Raw genomic sequence first — 24876 nt, forward strand, 5'->3', positions numbered from 1 at the left:
GGTAGTGATTGAACAATGTTTGATCATAGTATTTGAAGTAGAATTCAATTGATTTTCAAATTCCATCTCCATAGCATTTATAAAATTTAACTTATGCATTATTCTACATGTTTGGTCCAGTAACATTTTCAAACATGTTTGAAAATGACATATTCCGATTCCTTGGATTTTTCTAATACTTTTTCATATATAAATTATTTTCATTGGAGTTAGAGATTAATTTCTATGATTTTTAGAAGTTTTGGCATTTTCCTGGAATTCTTTTAAATCAGAAATCCACTTATTGCGTCAGCATGGCATCAGCAGGTCCTACTGGCCGTTGAAAGTCAAACCTGACCAGTGGGACCCACTGGTCAGTGACTCTAGTCTGTTTTAGATTAGTTTTAAACTTAATTAGTTAATTAACAACACTGGACCCACATGTCAGTGACTTATTAGTTTAATTGATTTTATTTTTATTAATCCAAAACATCCAGAGGCTGGCCCCACGCGTTAGTGGCTCAGGCCAGCTGAGATCCACCGGCGGTCGAGGTCATCCTCGCCGGCGGTGAGCCTCCGGCGACCACCAGTACGGCGGAGGGGCTCGGAAACGGTGCACAGGCAGCCAAACTTTGCGCAGAGTGCACCAGAGGAATGACACGTCTCCCGGAGGTTCATTTTTGCACTTAGTCGGGGCTGATCTGGCCGGAGATGACGCCGGCGACAAGCTTGGCGGCGGCCAAAGCTCGGGCATCATCGGGGTCATCAAAACAGAGGGAGCTACGCACAGGACTGAGCTCCTACGGCATCTACTCGACGGCATGAAGCTGCTGGTGGCCTCAGAAGGATGAGTTGTTCACCGGAGGGCTACCGGCGACGAGCTCCCGCGGCGGATCTCGTCGGGCTCCGGTGAAATCAAGGCTAGAGGAGGGGATCGAAGGGGGAAACTTGGGGGAAAGCTGCGCAAGCTCACGGGGAGTGCAGTGGTGGCGCTAGCTTGCTCGGGGATGGCCTGGAGAGGGAGAACGCCGACGATGAACTTCGGTGACCCGAGGAAGAAGATGACTGCGTCTCGTCGTTTCACTGCGTCTCGGCGTCGGGCTCGTGGCTGGGAAGCTTCAGGGAGCTGCGGCGGTTCTATTGCGCGGCTCAGGAGGGAAAAAGGTAGGCTAGAACGACGGCGAGCTCGAGCTCTGCTCGGGCTCCAATGGCAGCAGTGGGGGACGAAGCAGAGGGGGAGAATGAGGAGAGGATGAGCTCGGGCACACCTCGGGAGAGTTATCCCTCGCGTGCCAGCGCAAAGCGGCGGCCAGGCAGGCGCACAGGTACGTGGCCGCGCAGGAGTACGCGGCGGCCACCTCCTGCTGCCCACTGGCGGGGAGGAAGACGACAGGAAGAAGCTGGGCCGGGCCAGGTGAGCGACACGTAAGTCTTTCCTCATTTTTTTCTATTTTGTTTCTTTTTTGCTAACTATTTTGATTTGCTATTTATTTCAGCTCCAAAATAGTTCATAAAATTATTTTTAACACACAATAATATTAGTTGGAATATATCCAATCATTCCTCAAGTTTTCAACATTTTTGAAAACTTAAAGTTTTTGAATTCAAATTTTAAACTTGAATCCAGTAGCTTTTGCATTTAAATAAAATGCCAAAGGTGTTATGAAAATAGTTTTCTTCACTGCTTATTTGCTTTCATGAATTATCAGAAAAGTTGAACTTTTCTTGAGGCCATTTTGGGTTCATTGATTTGAACAAGTTTAGAATTTCTTTGAATTTGAGAAGTGGCTAGGGTTTTTGAGTTTTTATTCACCACTTGCTTTGATCTTGTTGAAATTTTCTTGGATGCAATGCAAAGAAGATAGGAGCACAATGCTATACTTGATTAGGGTTTCAGGGATGTGACAACTCACCCCCACTCAAATGAATCTCGTCCCGAGATTTAGAAGTCGCCGGGAATAACGCGGGATACTCAAGTCGGAGACGATCCTCTCTTTCCCAAGTGGCCTCCTTCTCAGAATGATTTGACCATTGAACTTTAAGAAACTTGAGGTTTCGACGTTGAGTGGTATGCTCAGCTTGATCAAGAATACGCACGGGGTATTCTCGGTATGAAAGGTTATCTTGGAGATCAAGCGTTTCGTGGTCCACTTCACGGATAGGATCCGAAAAGCAACGCCTGAGTTGCGAGACGTGGAAGACATCATGAACCTTGGAAAGATGCGGAGGAAGTTCCAACTGGTAGGCAACTTCTCCTCCTTTGGCAAGAATGCGAAAAGGACCAATGTAACGAGGAGCCAACTTGCCCTTGATATCGAATCGATGGGTACCCTTCAAAGGTGTAACCCGAAGGTAAGCCTTCTCGTCAACTTCAAAGGTCACAGCCTTATGATGACAATCATATTGGATCTTTTTACGAGACTAGGCTGTTTTCAACTTCTCACGAATAATGCGAACCTGCTCTTCTGCATCCTGGATCATATCCGGGCCAAAGAGTTGCCTCTCTCCGGTTTCTGACCAATTAAGAGGTCTTCGACACCTTCGTCCATAAAGAACTTCAAAAGGGGCTTTGCCCAAGCTTGATTGATAGCTATTGTTATGCGAACCTGCTCTTCTGCATCCTGGATTATATCCGGGCCAAAGAGTTGCCTCTCTCCGGTTTCTGCAATTAAGAGGTGTTCGACACCTTGTCCATAGAGAACTTCAAAAGGGGCTTTGCCCAAGCTTGATTGATAACTATTGTTATAAGCAAATTCGGCGAATGGAAGGCACTTCTCCCAATTCATACTGAACGATGTAACGCAAGCTCGGAGCATATCCTCTAAGATTTGATTCACTCTTTCTACTTGACCACTTGATTGAGGATGGAAAGCAGGGCTAAAAGATAAGTGAGTCCCCATGGCATTCTGAAAACTTTCCCAGAAGCGAGAAGTAAAGATACTCCCACGGTCTGAGTTAATCTCCAGGGGAACACCATGAAGAGACACTATTCGAGAGAGATATAACTCTGCTAACTGGCTAGCTGTTATACTCTCACGAACTGGAACAAAATGAGCTACTTTGGAGAGACAGTCAATGACCACAAAGATAGCATTATTTCCTTTCTTGGTCTTGGGAAATCCGGTAATGAAATCCATACTAACTTTATCCCATTTCCATTCAGGAATAGCTAGAGGTTGAAGAGTGCCAGCAGGCCTTTGATGTTTTGCCTTAACTCGACGACAAACGTCGTAGTTAGCAACGAACTCAGCAATTTCTCTCTTCATCCTGGTCCACCAAAACCTCTGGCGTAGGTCCTGATAGATCTTAGTACTTCCGGGATGAATGGTGAGAGGAGAATCATGAGCCTCCTTAAGGATCAATTGCCGCAGACGTTTGCTCTTAGGAACCACTAAACGGTTCTCAAAGAACACAACACCTTTCTCATTGATGGAGAAATCCCTAGCGTTTCTGCTAGCAATATTCTCCTTGATCCGGGATATACCCTCATCATAAGCCTGCACGGCTATGATTTGATCCCTAAGAGTAGGCTTCGCCACCAGGGTAGAAAGGAATCCTTGAGGAACAATATGGAGATTTAACTTCCGAAATTCCTCATAGAGATGTGGTTGACCTCGTTGTAGCATCAGATTGTTACAATAAGATTTACGACTTAGTGCATCAGCCATAACATTGGCCTTCCCCGGGGTGTAAGTTATTCCTAAGTCGTAATCCGAGATCAACTCAACCCACCGTCTTTGCCTGAGATTCAAATCTGGCTGGGTGAAGATATATTTCAGACTTTGGTGATCAGTGAATATTTCGCAACGATTACCCGGAAGGTAATGTCGCCAGGTTTTAAGTGCATGGACTACAGCTGCAAGCCCAAGATCATGTGTGGCATAATTATCCTCATGTGGATGCAACTGTTGAGATGTGTATGCAATCACATGACGATCTTGCATGAGAATGCAACCTAATCCTTGTCGCGAGGCGTCGCAATAGATAACAAAGTCCTTAGAAAAATCTGGTGGTAGCAACACAGGTGCGGAAGTCAGGCGTCTTTTCAGTTCCTGGAAACTATGCTCACATTGTGGTGTCCACTCGAACTTTTTATCTTTCTTGAGGAGTTCAGTTAGAGGCTTTGCAACCTTGGAGAAATTCTCGACAAAGCGACGACAATAGCTCGCTAGACCAAGAAAACTCCTAACTTGCTTAACCGATTCAGGTTGAGTCCTATCAATGACGGCTTGAACTCTCTCGGGATTGACAGCAATACTCTTACCAGAGATTACATGACCTAGATAGGTCACTTCTGGTAACCAAAATTCACATTTCGAAAACTTGGCATAAAGGCGATGCTCTCGAAGTTTCATCAATACCAGCCTTAGATGCTCGGCATGTTCTTGTTCGTTCTTCGAGTAGATGAGAATATCATCGAGGTATACCACGACGAATTTATCCACATACTCCATGAAGATTGAATTCATCAAGCGAGAGAAGGTGGCTGGGGCATTGGTTAAACCGAAGGACATGACGTGGATGGGGCATTGGTTAAACCGAAGGACATGACGGTGTACTCGTATTGGCCATAACGAGTAACAAAAGCCGTTTTTGGAATGTCCCCGTTCTTGATCTTGATTTGATGGTATCCCAACCTCAAATCCATTTTGGAGAAGATTGAGGATCCAGCGAGCTGATCATACAGGTCGTTGATCCTGGGGAGAGGATACTTGTTCTTTATGGTGACCAGATTAACTGGTCGGTAATCTACAACCATCCAATCCGTTCCGTCTTTCTTCTTGACGAAGAGGACGGGGCAAGCCCAGGGAGAAGAGCTAGGACGAATGAAACCTTTATTCAATGCCTCATCTAGTTGCTTCTTAAGTTCGGCTAGCTCCAAGGGTGCCATCTTATATGGTCTTCTGGCTATTGGAACAGTTCCCAGAACAAGATCAATTACGAACTCTACATCTCTGTCAGGTGGAATTCCTAGCAGTTCCTGTGGAAAAACATCCGGAAAGTCACGGACTACCGGAATGTCTTCAAGTTCCGGAAGAGGGTTGGCATTAAGGGAATAGAGTTGGCATTTGGCAACTCGAGTAGAGACATTGACTATCCCACCCGAGGGATGGGTAAGCTGAACATTTCTAGAATGAGTATCAATCTTGGCATAGTGAGCTGACATCCAGTCCATACCCAAGATGATATTAATATCCGAAGATTTCAGGGCTATCAATTTGGCTAGAAAAACTAGCCTGTCTACTAGAATTTCATTGTCATAGGTTATCCTAGAGGTTTGCCACTTACTACCAGGAGTTTGGACAACCAATGGAATTGGCATATCATAAAAAGACATGTTATGCAACTGTACATAACTTTCTGAAATGAAGGAATGAGAAGACCCAGTGTCAAAAAGAACAGACGTTGGGTGATGATTAACAAGAAGCGTTCCCAGTATGACGTCGGGATCCTCTGCAGCTTCTTCTGCTGAGACATAGTTCACACGGCCACGTGCAGGAGTTAGCTTCGTAAGCTTTGCCCGACTTGCCTTGCCCGACGGACTTTCTGGGTTGCTTGGCACCCACATTCTGACGACACTCACGGGAATAGTGCCCTGGTTCTCCACACTTGTAGCATATCACTTGGTTGGCACGTGGTGCAGCATTGCTAGCAGGACCACCATAGGTTTTTGCTGGAGGGTTGGTCTGATTCGTCTGAGGTGCCACGTAGGATGGCCTCGGAGTGTATCTTGGCGGCAGAGAACTGTTTGGAACCCACAGCCTGCATCTTGGAAACGCGAAACCAGATGACGAGCCAAAGTCACGGGAGTGCTTCTTTGTGGCTTCGAAGTCGGTATGACCAGTCTCGGCACAGATCGCCTTGTTGACCAGGGCTTGGAAGCTTGTACACTCGTGGAGGCGCAAATCACGATGAAGCTCAGGGCTCAGACCCTTACGGAATCTTGCTTGCTTCTTGGCATCAGTAGACACCTCCTGTGTTGCATAGCGGGCGAGGTTACCGAACTTGCGGCTATAGGCATCCATGGTCAACTTGCCCTGGGTGAATGCACAGAACTCCTCTCTCTTTCTGTCCATCAGGCCCTCTGGAATATGGTGCAGACGGAAGGTTGCACTAAAGTCTGCCCATATGGCTGCTGGTTCATCAGGACGCATGGCCTCAAAGTTCTCCCACCACAGATTGGCGGGTCCTTCCAGAAAATATGCCGCAAAGGTCACCTTGTCGGCCTCAGAAACATTCTCAGAGCAAATCTTACGTGAGATACTGCACAGCCAATCATCAGCGTCGAGGGGATCGACGGAGTGATGGAAGTTTGGAGGATTCAGCTTCACAAAGTCATTGAGGGACACTGCAGCATTCCTACGCTGACGAGCCGTATTCTGCTCAATACGCTCTAACAGTCGGTTGGTCTCCCTTTTGTTTCTCTCTGCCTCAAGCATCACTTCCGCCAGAGAGGGCGGGTGAGGCAGGTCTTCCTGCGACGCTTCACTACCCTCGCCTTGCTCATGAGCAGGGGCACGGTTCAACCTGGCGAACATCATCCTGACAAACAAACTCATAGCTTAGACCAATATCATCATCAATACTAGCTATGGATTAAGAATGCACTCAACACATGGAATGCGGAAATGAATATCCGAACAACATGGTAACAAGCAACTGCTATATATACACCATGGTTCATACACACCCTTACATAGTTCAGTACAACCTTAACCGAAGAGCAAACTACTGAAATTATGAAACTACTCATCAGAGGCTTACAAGCTTCCTATACATTATTTATCTATGCCTCCGGAATTCATTTCACATCACAAGCATACTTCACAAGTCACACAGGACTGTGAATGTACAGCTACTACCATACTATCCTTCCACTCACAGCTCAGGCATCCGCATAGAACATCTCAAAAAGATTGCCTCCATGGCCTGGAAGCTCAACCTGCGGATCAGGAAATACTCTAGCCTGAGATCCCTGGGATCCGTAAGGACACGGATGTGGCCTTGGTCCCCTGACTGGTGGTAGTAGGGGTCCCCGAAGAGGGGTGACTCCTCCTATAGCGGGCCAGTCAACATGGGCCGGAAGATGGGTCCTAATAGGGTTCAGCATCTCCATATCTCCGTACCCTGTCTTGACTACCGGTGCCAGCTGCGTCAAAGCCGTCCACAAACGGGCACGTGTAGCATAAAGCTCCATGCGGAGAGCGCGAGCATCCCTGTCTCTGTTCTCTAGCATCTCAGTAGTGGACTACAATAGCGGATCCTCCATAGAGGAATCAAAATAGACCCCACTGAGGTATCCCTCTTCACCAGGCTGAGAGGCAGGAACATACCAGAACTCTGAGTTCTGCAACAGTGCATGTCTCGCCCTGATAATGGTCAGCATTGAATAGGCAGCATCTTGTACTTCCATGTCAACAGTGACTCCCAATCCATAGGACCAATGGATTGGCTCCTCAGCTCCAGGGTAGTCTGGAAATACCCTAACAGTGCAGATATACTAGCTCTGGTTGAAGTCTCGGTACTGTTCCTCCACTGTGTACTCTGGGTACCAGCGGTAACCGCACACCGACATCACCCTGACCAGGATGGCCGTATCACCCGGCACATCAATGCACCTGGTCAGACGAACCACCTGACGATAAGGACGGCCAGGCATCTGAAAATAGAGAGTAATGCAAAAGCATTAGAGCTCTGAATGCAAAAATTGGGCAGCATAACGGTTGTAAATGCTCAAAAACAATTTTGAGACAACCCAAAAATAGAATAGCGTAACCACTCAACTATCAAGTTCAATTCTCTGATCATCAAACTTACTTCCTTTTTCCTAGGGATAAAAGAAACCCAAAAATCTCTCGACCCGTAGTCTTATAATCTACCGATGAGAAACACGAGCCTAGAAGAAGATGAGTAACCTAGCCCTTAATTCCCGCAGAAAAGACGAGGATGACCAGAATAGAATAACTTGAGGAGAGAACAAGAGTCTTACGTTCCCTTCCACAAACAATTCCCTTATATATAACTAAAGAAATTCTAGACTCAACTTCGACCAGTTTGGCTTAGTAGTCCTACAGTCAGTCAGGCTCTGATACCAACACTGTCGGAACCCCGATACTAAGTCGTAGGAATCCAGCCTGTAACACATCGCATCTCTTTGCGGTCTCATGCACGGTTAACCCCACGGCTGCAGCCTTACCTTAGCCGGGACCGTTTGCGCCTTTTGACTCGCGTATGCAATTGTGTCGCTAGCAATCCAATGACAAAGAACCTAGATCGACATGTCTAGTCATAAACCAAAGTGGCAGTTCCGCTCAGGGACACGCATACATGACCCAGCAAAGCAGGTGTCGGTCACCAGCGAATGTAGACGAGTCGTAGCAAGCTACAAGGACTCCATTACATCGCGTGACATTTCCCCAAAGGGGACAGACACAACAGCTAAGAAGGACACACGCCGGTCAACCAATGTGTCCGGAGCAGTAGCGAGCTACCATGGCTCGTTAGATCACAAAGGGGCATTTCCGTGTAAGGAATGCTACTAAAGTCTACGGCTTGGTAATCGAACCCCATACATATCAAGTACAACACAGGAACGCATGGCATACTGATATGTATAGATACATCGATGGCATCACAACATAACCATAAACATACAAGCTTTATTTAAAAGGCTCGGAAGAGCCTCACACGTAATATTACACAGTAGGGGTCTCACGACCCATCATAGCAGTCATTCAAGTTACAAGCCAGCGGAAGTAAATAAACTGCTTCAGTACAGACAGATGAAACTAGAAGGCACGTGGCCTGACTATACTACAGACCCACCCTAGGGCCAGATCGTAGCTGGAATAGCAGCTACTTGTCATCGTCGATGTCTAGGAAGAACCCTCCATTAGGGTCATTAACAACCTCTGCAACAAATATTAACCAAACATGAGTACGGAGGTACTAAGCAAGACTTTAGGATAACTATCTACTCATGCAATGTATCAATAAGGAATTGTGGGGTTTCATGCGGAAAGCCAGCATTTGACTCGTGGCTAGACAACTTGCATTTTTAAATAATTTTGACAACTTGATTTCTCGCACACAAGTCCACTAACACCACAACAATACTCCATCGTGGAATCATTCCATCTCCATACGGAAATGCCGTCCACGACACTCACGCTTATCTTGACAATTTTATGAGTAGCCATTAAAGTTATCTATGAACAATATATGTCTCCAAGTAGTCCATATCCGCGGACGCGGCTATTCGAATAGATCATAACCCTGCAGGGGTGTACTTCTTCACACATGCTCTCGCCACTTATCGCCATGTGCACGTCATGCACCTCGGCAACCTTCAAGCGGAAGCCCGGCGAAGGAGTCGGCCACGACCGTTAACCACATTAATACTTAGTCCAGGTCTATCGCCTATCTGAGGGTAACCCACACGGAAGTCCGGCCGAGGTTTCCGCCACGGCCCCAAACGATTTGCGCAGGGTTCCCAAGCCCACCATCAGGGTGCCACTTGGTACACCGTGCCACTGCCTACCGCATCACGGCCCACCTCTTAGGTCAGCACTATGCACGGCCTCCAGCATGACTATAAACACCAGAAACTACTTGCAACTCCTGGACCGAGTACTAAGCGATTAATAAGTCGAGAGGGTCAATTAAGTATCCCAACGTGTGGTAGTATCTAGTCTTGGATTACATACACGGAACTCAGTTCTTAAGGACGGTTCCAATGAAACAACCCGCCATGTACTCCTACATAGCCTTTCACTGGTACCTTTACAAATCAGGTTCAACACTCAACCTTCACTTACTGAACACATTCTCACAATTCTGTTCATCTCCCAGATGACAGACCATACACAACTCTAAGCATAGCATGCATAGCAGGATAAGGAACATCATGGCTCAAGCATCTACCGGGTATGCTAGGTTGCAAGGTTCAGCTATTTACGGTGACAAAACAGGTCATGCAAAGGAAGTGGGTTCAACTAACGTGGCAAAAGCATTTGAAGCATTTGATCCTAATGCAATAAGTAAGTGCAGGAGCGAGAACATGGGATTTATCGGGATGATCAAAATGGTTGCTTGCCTTGTTGCTCAGAGGAGGGACAATATCCGTCAGTCGGATATTAGGTGGAATCCGGAGGAGCGGAGCCTACCGATAGAAATGACATCAATCAATAACAATCATATGCACCAAAATGATGCATGAGCATGGCATGAAGATGCATGGTGGTATGCTAACGTAGCTATCATTTATCTAGTTTGAAGTTGATTTGAATCAGGTTCAATATCACTTCAAACGAGGTATTCTTGAATACCGTTTTAATTGATTCGACCTGATGCTCAGATCAACTTGTTTTTAACATGCATGGGAATGATATGTTAAGTTGCTGGTTGTGATTGAACAATGTTTGATCATAGTATTTGAAGTGGAATTCAATTGATTTTCAAATTCCATCTCCATAGCATTTAGAAAATTTAACTTATTCATTATTCTACATGTTTGGCCCAGTAACATTTTCAAACATGTTTGAAAATGACATATTCAGATTCCTTGGATTTTTCTAATACTTTTTCATATATAAATTATTTTCATTGGAGTTAGAGATTAATTTCTATGATTTTTAGAAGTTTTGGCATTTTCCTGGAATTCTTTTAATTCAGAAATCCACTAATTGCGTCAGCATGGCATCAGCAGGTCCTACTGGCCGTTGAAAGTCAAACCTGACCAGTGGGACCCACTGGTCAGTGACTCTGGTTAGTTTTAGATTAGTTTTAAACTTAATTAGTTAATTAACAGCACTGGACTCTGGTCAGTGACTTATTAGTTTAATTGATTTTATTTTTATTAATCCAAAACATCCAGAGGCTGGCCCCACGCGTCAGTGGCTCAGGCCAGGTGAGATCCACCGGCGGGGAGGTCGTCCTCGCCGGCGGTGAGCCTCCGGCGACCACCAGTACGGCGGGGGGGCTCGGAAACGGTGCACAGGCGGCCAAATTCTGCGCGGAGTGCACCAGAGGAACGACACGTCTCCCGCAGGTTCATTTTTGCACTTAGCTGGGGCTGATCTAGCCGGAGATGACGCCGGCGACAAGCTTGGCAGCGGCCAAAGCTTGGGCGTCATCGGGGTCATCGAAACAGAGGGAGCTACGCACGGGACTGAGCTCCTACGGCATCTACTCGACGGCCGGAAGCTGCTGGTGGCCTCAAAAGGACGAGCTGTTCACCGGAGGGCTACCGGCGACGAGCTCCCGCGGCGGATCTCGTCGGGCTCCGGTGAAATCAAGGCTAGAGGAGGGCATCGAAGGGGGAAACTTGGGGGAAAGCTGCGCAAGATCACGGGGAGTGCAGTGGTGGCACTAGCTTGCTCGGGGACGGCCTAGAGAGGGAGAACACCGGCGATGAACTTCGGTGACCCGAGGAAGAAGACGACTGTGTGGTCGTTTCAGTGCGTCTCGGCGTCGGACTCGTGGCTGGGAAGCTTCAGGGAGCTGCGGCGGTTCTATTGCGCAGCTCAGGAGGGGAAAAGGTAGGCTAGAACGACGGCGAGCTCGAGCTCTGCTCGGGCTCCAATGGCGGCAGTGGGGAACAAAGCAGAGGGGGAGAATGAGGAGAGGATGAGCTCGGGCACTCCTCGGGAGAGTTATCCCCTCGCGTGCGAGCGCAAAGCGGCGGCCAGGCACGCGCACAGGTGCATGGTCGCGCCGGAGTACGCGGCGGCCACCTCCTGCTGCCCACTAGCAGGGAGGAAGACGACAAGAAGAAGTTGGGCCGGGCCAGGTGAGCGACAGGTAAGTCTTTCCTCATTTTTTTCTCTTTTGTTTCTGTTTTGCTAACTATTTTGATTTTCTATTTATTTCAGGTCCAAAATAGTTTATGAAATTATTTTTAACACACCAGAATATTAGTTGGAATATACCCAATCATTCCCGAAGTTTACAACATTTTTGAAAACTTAAAGTTTTTTAATTCAAATTTTAAACTTGAATCCAGTAGCTTTTTGCATTTCAATAAAATGCCAAAGGTGTTATGAAAATAGTTTTCTTCACTGCTTATTTGCTTTCACGAATTATCAGAAAAGTTGAACTTTTCTTGAGGCCATTTTGGGTTCATTGATTTGAACAAGTTTAGAATTTCTTTGAATTTGAGAAGTGGCTAAGGTTTTTAAGTTTTGCTTCACCACTTGCTTTGATCTTGTTGAAATTTTCTTGGATGCAATGCAAAGAAGATATGAGCACAATGCTATACTTGATTAGGGTTTTAGGGATGTGACATCAAGGGATGACTAAACTTTGTAATTCATAGCAACGAAGATCCAGTTATAGTCATACTCAATATCAATCAAAAGCATAGCATAAAAATGACAGAGGTGCTCTCTAATTGGTGCTTATAAAAGAGGAGGATGACTCGACAGGAAAATAAATAGACAGACCCTTCGCAGAGGGAAGCATTGATTTGCAGAGGTGCCAGAGCTCAAGCTTTGAAGACAGAGATAATAATTTTGGGTGGCATGCTTTCATTGTCAACGCAATGACCAAGAGTTCTCAATATCTTCCATGCTACTCATGGTATAAGCGGTTCCCAAACAGAAAGGTAAAGTTTTAACTCCCCCAACCACCAATCAATCACACTCCACGGCTAGCCGAATCCTCGGGTACCGTCCATACTAACATCAATCCGGGGGAGTCTTGTTTTACAATTATGTTTTCGATTTAAGCATGGAAGTGGGCATCCCAAATACCGGTCCCTTTCTCGTGAAGGACTGTGAATAAACACATGTCGAGGATAACACTCCTAGCATGGAAGATACCAATAGCCCTCTGTAACCACATGAGCGGTTCGGGCATGCAAAACAGATTATTTCTTGAAGGTTTAGAGAATGGCACATGCAAATTTACTTGGAACGGCACGTAGATACCGCAAATAGGTAGGTATAGTGGACTCTCATGGAAAAACTTTTGGGTTCATGGAAGTGGATGCACAAGCAGTATTCCTGCTTAGTACAAGTGAAGGCTAGCAAAATACTGGGAAGCGACCAACTAGAGAGCGACAACGGTCATCAAGATGCAATGAGTTTGACTAACATTAAATGCAAGCATGAACAGGATATAAATCACCATGAACACGAACATCATAGAGGCTATGTTGATTTTGTTTCAACTACATGCATGAACATGCGCCAAGTCAAGCCACTTGAAATATTCAAAGGAGAATACCATCCTATCATACTATATCACAGTCATCTCAAAATCTATGTTGGCAATCAAGACAAACCATTATAAGCTCTCAGCTAAATAAGCATGGCATCAGAAACTATGATCTCTAAGTTTTCATTGCAAACATGGTTCTCTCAGAACAAAGCTAAATCTGGGTCGACAAGCTAGTCATATTTACAAAAACAAAATAGATAGAGTTCATACCAGCTTTTCAGTCTGAGTCACTTCATCATATATCATCATTGTTGCCTTTCATTTGCATGATTGAACGATGAAAACGATAATAAGCGCATTGAACTAAGTTGAATCTGCAAGCAAACACAAAGGAGAAGACGAGATAATATGGCTCTTTGGAAGCTAAACAGGTAAGCATGTAAGAACCACTAAGCATTGTAACCAATATATTCTACCTTGACACAAAGAAAAAGAAAACTATTTACACGGGAAAACTCCCAACAAGCAAAAAGAAGAAAGAAAACTCTTTTTGGGTTTTCTCAAAAGGACACAAAACAAGAAAACAAGAAAACAAAAAGAAACTAGCATGGATAATACAGTGGCAAAGTGTAAACACCGGCTAACAAGGTGAAAGCATAAGCATGAATGTAAAGTCGGTTAGAACACGTACTCCCCCAAGCTTAGGGTTTTGGCCTAGCTTGGTCTACTCCCAAGGTGGGAAATAACCAGCTCCAGGATACTCTGGAGCAGACTGTGGATGCCACTGCTGTGTGAGCTCCTCTAGCTCCCACTGGTAAACTGGCGTCTGGTACTCGACTGGCGGCTCGGGCATGGGCGCTTGTGGTTGGGCCAAGCCCCAATATGCGTAGATGTCCGCGGGCATAATAGTGTACCTGCCTGCATGAAGATCAAACAAAGAAGGAGCAGGCAAAGTAATAGTCTCTCGAGTACCCTGACTAAACACCAGGTTATAAATCATCCGTCTACTAGCATCTCTATCCAGAAAATCATGGCGAGCCATGTTGTCATAATCCAGATATCTCTCAGGGAGAAGCATCTCTCCTTCCTCTCCCAGTCTAATGGGTATCTCAAAGTGTCTCGCAAGACGGGTAGCATAGATACCTCCATAGACGACACCTTTAGAACGGTTCAGGTTCAACCTTTGAGCTACTATAGCGCCCAAGCTATAAGTCTTATCGTTATAAAGGCCTTCATGCAAAACCGCAAGGTTTGGAGAACTAAGTGATCCAGCCTCCCCACGGCCAATCAATCATTTTCCCACAAATAGTGAGAAGTACCGAAGGACAGGAAAATGTATGCTAGCAATTCTAGCGCGATACACTCCTCTCTCTTCTCCAACAGCAATAGAACCAATGAAATCCTCCTAGTCCCATGGACGAGGGTCACGGATATCCCCAACATAAGGTAATTTGCATACATTGCAAAAATCCTGCAGCGTCATGCACTCGGGGACATCATATATCATGAACTCAACCATGGGAGGATTCTTCCTCGGATAAAAGTTGAAGATTTGAAAGAAAATATTGGTGAGGAGGAGATATTGTGGGCACTTATCTTCAACAAACGAAGTAAGACCTGCATTCTGCACCAAGTAATAAAAGTCTTCATAAAGTCCGGCGGCGCGCAAAAATTCATCACTTGGCCACTCGCACGCTCGAACTTCTGTGACTCGAGGGACTACGTACTTGGGGTGGTTCTTCTCGTCCTCCTTGTAGTTATGGCTTGAAGAGCCTCTCAAGAACCTCCCCATCTTTTCCCTTTTCTAGCTCTGAAAAATTCTGAAATTTTTAGAGACTTCAAAAGAAAAGTGAATAAGGATTAATCCAACTTGTCGCAACTACTCCTACTAGTGCCTAGAGACCGTATCACGCGCTAAAACTACTTGGGACTAGCTAAAATCAACTTTTATAGCTCAAGAATAGGGTCACCAAGGTAGCAAAAATTCGCGAAGGATAAAGCACTAGAGCAAAAACTAATTGGACCAATGGAGCAGTCACTTACTAAGGAGTAATTTCCCCAAAATAGTTTGGAGAATGGTGCTTTGAGCAAGGAGATCGAAAATCACAGCCAAATGAGCAAGAACACGGGTTTGAACTGCGAAACAAATTTTTTTTGGAGATGGAAGAAGAGGCTGAGAGCTGGAGAGAGTGGAGGGGATGCCTGTGGGCCCCACAAGCTTGCATCGAGCCACCACGAGGGTAGGTGGTGGTGGGGGGCTTGTGGCCCACTGGTCAGGGCCCCTGACCAGCTCTCAGGCCCAGAAATTTTCAAAAATTCCAGAAAAAATAATACTAAATTTTCAGGACCATCGGAGAACTTTTATTTTCGAGGTATTTTTCTCCGGGACGCTAAAACAGAAAACAGGAAAATCTAAACTAATTCTATCATTTTTATTCTAAGCAAAAGAAAATGAAGACTCAAAACAGAGGGATGTGACTCCTTGATTCATCCGTTTCTTGGTCATCGGAAGAAATTCGTCAATGGGGTTGATCAAGTCCTTATGACAAAACCTTCTCAAATCGCAAGAGAGAAAGGAGAATTTTTCGAATAACCACTAAGTCACCTCAATGGGGATATGAATCTCCCCAACAAGCAAATCATACTTCATCTTGACATGAGGAATAGGGCATTCAAAGCTCCCAATAAGAATCAATGAAGTCTTTTCAATAGCATTGATGCAATGTACTGGATATCGTTTCTTTGGAAAGTGCACTGTGTGCTCCTTACCGTTGACGTGGAAGGTGACATTGCCTTTGTTCCAATCTATAACATCCCCTGCAGTGTTTAAAAAGGGTCTTCCGAGGATGATTGCCATGGCATCGTCCTCGGGAATATACAAGATAACAAAGTATGTTAAGATAGTGGTATTAGCAACCACAACAGGCACATCCTCGCAAATGCCGATAGGGAAAGCGGTTGATTTGTCGGCCATTTGCAGAGAAATATCAGTGGGTGTCAACTTATCCAATTCAATTCTACGATAAAGAGAAAGCGGCATAACACTAACACCGACTCCAAGGTCACATAAGGCAGTTCTTACGTAGTTTCCTTTAATGGAACAAGGTATAGTGGGCACTCCGGGATCACCAAGTTTCTTAGGAGTTCCACCTTTAAAAATGTAGTTGGCAAGCATGGTGGAGATCTCAAGATCTGGTATCTTCTGATTAATAGTCACAATATCTTTCATGTACTTGGCATACGGAGACATCTTGAGCATATCAGTTAACCGCATCTGCAGAAAGACGGGTCTTATCATCTCAACAAAGCGCTCAAAATCCTCATCATCCTTTTTCTTGGATGGCTTAGGAGGAAAGGGCATAGGTCTCTGAACCCATGGCTCTCTTTCTTTACCATGATTCCTAGCAGTGAAGTCATTCTTGTCGTATTTCTTAGGTTGTGGATTATCAGGATTAACCGTAGGTTCAATCTCCACATCCTCCTCATGGCTAGGTTGAGCATTATTAAGAACATCACTGTCCATATTGTCACCAGGTTCATGTTCATCACCTGATTGTGTTTTTGCATCAGACGCAGAAATATCATTAGGTTCTTCAGGTGTGATAGTATTTGGGGAACTGGTGTGCAGGTTTCTATCATCCTTCTTCTTCTCCTTAGGATGACTAGGTGTATCAGCATTGATTCCTTGAGAATCTTGATCAATTCTCTTAGGATGACCTTCAGGATACAAAGGTTCCTGAGTCATTTTGCCTCCTCTAGTAATGACTCTGATAGAGTTGTCATTTAATTCATTGAGCAAGTCATTCTAAGTTTTAAGTACTTGTTCTACCTGAGTAGTAATCATAGAGGCATGTTTACTCAGAAGCTTCAGAGCATTGACATTTCTGTCTACACAAGCACTTAGTTGGCTAAGCATACTAGCACTTTGTTCCAAATGTCTGCTAACATAATCATTGAAACTCTGTTGTTTGGCAACAAAGTTGTCAAATTCATCAAAGCATAGGCTAGCAGGTTTATCAAAAGGAATATCACTCTCATCAAACCTACGCAGAGAATTCACTTCTACTACCTGTATCGGGTTATTGAGACCGTGGATCTCTTCGATAGGTCGTAGGATTTTGACATCTTCAGATCTAATGCCTTTCTCTTGCATAGATTTCTTGGCTTCTTGCATATCTTTGGGACTGAGGAATAGAATACCTCTTTTCTTAGGAGTTGGCTTAGGAGGTGGTTCGGGAATAGTCCAAGCATTATCGTTGATCAAGAGGTTATTCAGTAGAGTCTCAGCTTGTTCTACAGTTCGTTCCCTAAAAACACAACCGGCACAACTATCTAGGTAGTCTCTAGAGGCATCGGTAAGTCCGTTATAGAGGATATCAAGTATCTCGTTCTTCTTAAGAGGGTGATCAGGCAAAGCATTGTGTAGCTGGACGAGCCTCCCCCAAGCTTGTGGAAGATTCTCTTCTTGGAGTTGAGCAAAGTTGTATATTTCCTGCAAGGCAGCTTGCTTCTTATGGGCAGGGAAATATTTCTCGCAAAAGTAATAGACCATCTCCTAGGGACTACGCACACATCCAGGAGCAAGAGAGGTGAACCAGGCTTTAGCATCATCCTTTAGAGAGAAAGGAAACAGCTTAAGGATATAGTAGTGGCAGATCTTCTCCTCATTACTGAAAAGGTTGGCTATTTCGGATAGTTTGGCAAGATGGGCTATGACCGTCTTAGACTCATAACCGTGAAAAGGATCGGATTCAATTAGAGAGATTATCTCAGGGTCGACAGAGAATTCATAATCCTTATCGGTGACAAAGATAGGTGAAGTGGCAAACTTCGGATCATTTTTCATCCTAACTTCCTGAGATTTTTCCTTCCACTTGAGAACTAATTTCTCAGCGTCATAGGCATCCTTACACGCAAGAAAATCCTCAGCTATCTCTCCCTCCATAACGTAACCCTCAGGTATATCAGGCAATTCATTCTAGGAGAGCTAGATCTAGCAGGAGCAAAAGCAGGTTCTATCTCAATAGCATCGGCAGTTTCAGAAGCATCACGAGCATTGGCAGTAACTCTAGCAATATGAGCATCAAGGAACGCTCCCAGAGGAACATCAGGCAAAGGAGTATCTCTAGCAGTATCAAGCATAGCATCATCAGGCATAGTAGCATCTCTAGCATCATCAGGCAAAGCAGTATCAAGCATAACATCTCTAGCAGTATCAAGCATAGTATCAAGCATAGCATCATCAGGCATAGTATCAAGCATAGCATCATCATGAATAGTATCAAGCATAGCATCTCTAGCAGTAGTATCACAAGCATCATCAAGCCCAGGCGACATATCAAGATTTCTAGCAGGAGGTGAAGTCGCAAACTTACTCATAACTGAAGGTGAATCAAGTGCAGAGCTAGATGGCAATTCCTTACCTCCCCTCGTAGCTGAGGGAAAGACTTTGGTCTTCGGATCCTTCAGATTCTTCATAGTGATCAGCAAGTATAAATCCCAAGTAACTCAGAGAATACAGCAATACCTCCCCGGCAATGGCGCCAGAAAAATGCTGACGTCACATGTGCTTCCCTAGCAATGGCTCCAGAAAAGTGTTGATCCTGCAATCTCTAGTGTTAGCTAGACGAAGGCTTATAAGAACTAACCTTCTCCTGCAACGGCACCAGAAGAATGCTGATAGCACTCCCCAGCAATGAAACTGGAAGAATGGTGTTGATGGCCCACCAGCGCGTGGGTTCGCAGCAGTTTTCGAGGGTAGAGTATTCGACCCAAATTTGTAGATCGCCTAAAGGAGGTGAGAGAATACTCTCGAGTATTAGCAGCTGAATTTGTCGGATTCAACCACACCTGAAAGATTAGTATCTGCAAGCAAAGTAGTATGAGAACAACGGTGTCAGAAACGATCTGTTGACGTCAGACTATTCCTAACAATTGTATCAATGGCGCCTAGTTTCCGCGTTGACGGAAGTTGTCAATTCCCGTCAACGGTCAGTGAATCAACAATGTAGCAGGTAGCAGCAGTGTAACGAGCAATAGCAGCGGCAAGGAACAGCAGTAGTGACAGCGGTAGCAAATAGCAACAGTAGCAAGCGACAGTAGTAGCGACAGTAGCAGCAGAGCAAGACAAGTAACAGCAGTAGCAACAGTAGTAGCAGCAGCAGAGCAAGACAAGTAACAGCAGCAGCAACAGTAGTAGCAGCAGTAGATCAAGACAAGTAACAGCAGTAGCAACAGTAGGACAAACTCGTAGGCAATGGCTCGGTGATTTGTTTGGTGCAACAGTAGGACAAACTCGTAGGCAATGGGTCGGTGATTTGTTTGGTGTAACCGTAGGACAAACTCATAGGCAATGGGTCGGTGATTTGTTTGGATGATATTCATCATGCAACAGCTATAACACGGAGAGATATGTGGCTAGCTCCCGTTCATCAATGTGATGTAGGCATGCATTCCGTGTGTCGTCATACGTGCTTAGGGAAAAGAACTTGCATGACATCTATTGTCCATCCCTCCCGTGGCAGCGGGGTCCAAAAGGAAATTACGGGATATTAAGGTTCTCCTTTTAATAAAGAACCGGACCAACGCATTAGCACTTGGTGAACACATGAACTCCTCAAACTATGGTCATCACGGGGAGTGGTTCCGGTTATTGTCACTCCGGGGTTGCCGGATCATAACACATAGTAGGTAACTAATACTTGCAAGATCGGATCTAAAACACACATATATTGGTGGCAACATAATAATTTCAGATCTGAAATCATGGCACTCGGGCCCTAGTGACAAGCATTAAGCATGGCAAAGTAGTAGCAACATCAAATCTCATAACATAGTGGATACTAGGGATCAATCCCCATCAAAACTAACTCGATTACATGATAGATCGCATCCTACTCATCACCGCCCAGCGAGCCTACGAATAGATTACTCACGAACGACGAAGAGCTTCATGGAATTGGAGAGGGAAGAAGGTTGATGATGACGATGGCGGCGCTTTCCCCTCTCTGGAGCCCAAGATGGACTCCAGATCTTCCCTCCAGATGAAGAACAGGTGGTGGCGGCGCCTCTGTATCGAAAACGCGACGAAAACTTCTCTCTTTATTTTTTCTGGGACGAAAGACAATTTATAGAGCTGGAGTTGGGGGCGACGGGTGCCTGTGGGCCCCACAAGTCTGCCCACCGCCACCAGGGGGGTGGTGGCGGAGCAGGGGCTTGTGGCCCACTGGCCCACCCCCTCAGATGGATCCTGGCAGAGGTATTTTTGATATTTTCCAAAACTGCTCCCCGTAAATTTTCAGGACGTTTGGAGAACTTTGATTTCTGCACAAAAATAACACCAAGGCAATTCTACTGAAAACAGCGTCAGTCCGGGTTAGTTCCATTCAAATCATGCAAATTATAGTCCAAAACAAGGGCAAAAGAATTTGGAAAAGTAGATACGTTGGAGACGTATCAGTGCTCACTTAAGACAATGTGGAATTGTTTCACAGTTGACACCGTCTGGAACACCACAGCGTAATGGTGTGTCCAAACATCGTAATCGTACTTTGTTAGAAATGGTACGATATATGATGTCTCTTACCGATTTGCCATTATCATTTTGGGGTTATGCATTAGATCCAGTTGCATTCACTTTAAATAGGGCACCATCAAAATCCGCTGAGACGACACCATACGAACTGTGGTATGGCAAAAGACCGAAGTTGTCGTTTCTTAAAATTTGGGGATGTGATGCTTATGTCAAAAAGCTTCAGCCTGAAAAGCTGGAACCCAAAGCGGAAAAGTGTGTCTTCATAGGTTACCCAAAGGAGACAGTTGGGTACACCTTATATCTCAAATCCGAGGGCAAAGTGTTTGTTGCTAAAAACGTAGCTTTTCTTGAGAAGGAGTTTCTCTCGAAAGAATTGAGTGGGAGGAAGATAGAACTTGATGAGGTTGTCGAACCTCTAATCCCTCTAGATGGTGGCGCAGGGCAAGGGGAAACCCCTGTCGTTGCGACGCCGGTTGAGGAGGAAGTTGATGATGATCATCATGAAACTTCTGATCAAGTTCCTATCAGACCTCGCAGGTTGACAAAATCACGTACTGCTCCTGAGTGGTACGATAATCCTGTCTTATCAAGTATGTTGTTAGATAACAATGAACCTGCGAATTATGAAGAACCAATGGTGGGCCCCGATTCCAACAAATGGCTGGAGGCCATGAAGTCCGAGATAGGATCCATGTACGAGAACAAAGTGTGGACTTTGGAAGTACTACCTGAAGGCCGCAAGGCTATTCAGAACAAATGGATCTTTAAGAAGAAGACAGACACAGACGATAATGTGACCGTTTATAAAGCTCGACTTGTGGCAAAGGGTTTTTCACAAGTTCAAGGAGTTTACTACGATGAGACGTTCTCACCGGTAGCGATGCTTAAGTCCGTCCAAATCATGTTAGCAATAGCTGCATTTTTCGATTATGAAATATGGCAGATGGATGTCAAAACAACGTTCCTTAACGGTTTTCTTATGGAAGAGTTGTATATGATGCAACCCAAAGGTTTTGTCGATCCAAAGAATGCTAACAAAGTATGCAAGCTCCAGCGATCCATTTATGGACTGGTGCAAGCATCTCGGAGTTGGGATAAACAATTTGATGAGGTGATCAAAGTATTTGGGTTTATACAAGTGGTTGGAGAATCTTGTATTTACAAGAAAGTGAGTGGGAGCTCTGTGGCATTTCTAATATTATATGTCGATGACATATTGCTGATTGGAAACAACGTGGAGTTTTTGGAGAGCATAAAGGATTACTTGAATAAAAGTTTCTCTATGAAGGACCTAGGAGAAGTTGCCTACATTCTAGGCATTAAGATCTATAGGGATAGATTGAGACGCCTGATAGGACTTTCACAAAGCACATACCTTGATAAAGTTTTGAAGAAGTTCAAAATGGGTCAGTCCAAGAAAGGGTTCTTGCTAGTGTTACAAGGTATAAAATTGAGTAAGACTTAGTGCCCAGCAACTACGGAAGATAGAGAACAAATGAGTTCCGTCCCCTATGCTTCAACCATAGGTTATATCATGTATGCAATGTTGTGCAATAAACCAGACGTCAGCTTGGCCATAAGTATGGCAAGCAGGTTTCAGAGTAATCCAGGACTGGATCACTGGACGGCGGTCAAGAATATTCTGAAGTACCTGAAAAGGACTAAGGAAATGTTTCTCGTTTATGGAGATGACGAAGAGCTCGTCGCAAAGGGTTACGTCGATGCAAGCTTCAACACTAATCCGGATGACTCTAAGTCTCAGACCAGATACATATTTATTCTTAATGGGGGTGCGGTAAGCTGGTGTAGTTCCAAGCAAAGCGTCGTAGCAGATTCTACATGTGAAGCGGAGTACATGGCTGCCTCGGAGGCAGCAAAGGAGGGTGTCTGGATGAAGCAGTTCATAACCGATCTTGGAGTTGTGCCGAGCGCACTAAATCCAATAACTTTGTTCTGTGACAACACTTGTGTCATTGCCTTAGCAAAGGAACCAAGGTTTCACAAGAAGACCACACACATCAAACGACACTTCAACCTCATTCGCGACTACGTCGAAGGAGAGGACATGAATATTTGCATAGTGCACACGAATCTGAATGTAGCAAACCCGCTGACTAAACCTCTCCCACGGGGAAAACATGATCAACACCAGAACTGTATGGGTGTCAGATTTATTACAATGTAAATCGCATGGCGATGCGAGGACTAGATTACTGACTCTAGTGCAAGTGGAGACTGTTGGAAATATGCCCTAGAGGCAATGATAAATAGTTATTACAATATTTCCTGTTTAAAGATAATCGTGTATTATCCATGCTATAATTGTATTGAATGCAAACATAGATACATGTGTGGATATATAGACAAAACAATGTCCATAGCAAGCATCTAGTTGGCTAGCCAGTTAATCAATGATAGTCAAGGTTATCTGAATATATGCAAGTGTTGTCACTTGATAACTGGATCACATCATTAGGAGAATCATGTGATGGACTAGACCCAAACTATGACCGTAGCATATTGATCGTGTCGTTTTATTGTTATTGTTTTCTGCGTGTCAAGTATTTGTTCCTATGACCATGAGATCATATAACTCACTGGCACCGGAGGAATACCTTGTGTGCATCAAACATCGCAACGTAAATGGGTGACTATAAAGGTGCTCTACAGGTATTTCCGAAGGTGTCCGTTGAGTTAGTATGGATCAAGACTGGGATTTGTCACTCCATGTGACGGAGAGGTATCTCGGGGCCCACTCGGTAATACAACATCACACACAAGCCTTGCAAGCAATGTGACTAAGTGTAAGTCACGGGATCTTGTATTATGGAACGAGTAAAGAGACTTGCCGGTAACGAGATTGAAATAGGTATGCGGATACCGACGATCGAATCTCGGGCAAGTAACATACCGAAGGACAAAGGGAATGACATACGGGATTATATTGTAACGACTAAGATGCGGTCCTTTCCGATTTAGGGAACGAGGCCCCAAATAGGGAAAGAAGTGCATCTAAGCGTTTTGCAAGCACGGTAACATAGCACATACATAATAATAGAATGACAATTAGGGATTCCACTGCCATCTCATAAATAATATCAGAGTTTACATCACGCATTCAAACAATGTAGTTCCGCTACGGAATACATAACACGAGAAAAGGCTATGCTACCCTGCATGATTGCCCATGATCACGACCACGCCTCAGTGTTGTGGATAGTTCACGTACAAGCGGTCGGCCTCCTCAACGTACTGCCACGCCAACTGCGTGTCGTCGGGCATGCCTGTACATGTTGGTGTGTTGAAGTAATCTGTGAGCCATAGGGACTCAGCAATCTATGACCTCGGTTCCAGAACTAGTCAAGTTATTAGGTAAGGAAGGTTCAGTGTTTAGGTTGCAGCATCCTAAGCATTTATGGTGGCGATCTTACGTAGAACATGTATAGAAGGTGGTCTATACTAGCGGTCGATGACTAGCTGATCACTAAGTGATCTTGATCACCTACTTACGTCATTCATAACCCCACTGTGTTCCCGATCGAAGAGAGGTCTCCGAAGGGGACAGTCACAGTTACGCACACAGTTGGCAATTTTATTAGATTAGGTTCAAGTTATCTATAACCGGATGTTAACAAATATTCCAAGTTGCCACATAACCGCGGGCACGGCTTTCCGAAAGATTAAACCCTGCAGGGGTGCTCCAACTAGTCCATCACAAACGGTCACGGGTCGCAAAGTAATCCTCTATCACGAATCTCGTGATCTCGTTGGATTCCTTAGAGGAAAACCTCAACTCTGGGGAGAACCAAAGCTTCACCGGGATTCCTATACGCAAGATATATCGCTAAGGTAAGACAAGACTAGCAGGACTTCCCGTCGTGTCGACGACCCCGATAAGAGACGCGTATCTCAGTCTCAGGACACGACGGATGAGCGACGCGTACAGTGGCCTGATAGAAATCTCTCAAGTTGCCCTGAGTTGGCCCCGCACAGTGCTCTAGTTTGGACCAACACTCATGAGGAGCACTGGCCCGGGTTGTTGATTAAATTCCTCGGGGAGGCCATTCCCTATGCATATTATTATTAAGTGATTAGCAAATTAAAACCAATGTTGGGTCCTACCGGACAAGTCTTAACACTAAACGATTTATCAAGGGGGTCCCCATAACAACCCAGAGCGTGTTAGGAGCGATCAGTTATGG

Source organism: Hordeum vulgare, chromosome 3H (assembly GCF_904849725.1).
Source record: "Hordeum vulgare subsp. vulgare chromosome 3H, MorexV3_pseudomolecules_assembly, whole genome shotgun sequence".
In the NCBI taxonomy this organism is placed as follows: domain Eukaryota; kingdom Viridiplantae; phylum Streptophyta; class Magnoliopsida; order Poales; family Poaceae; genus Hordeum; species Hordeum vulgare.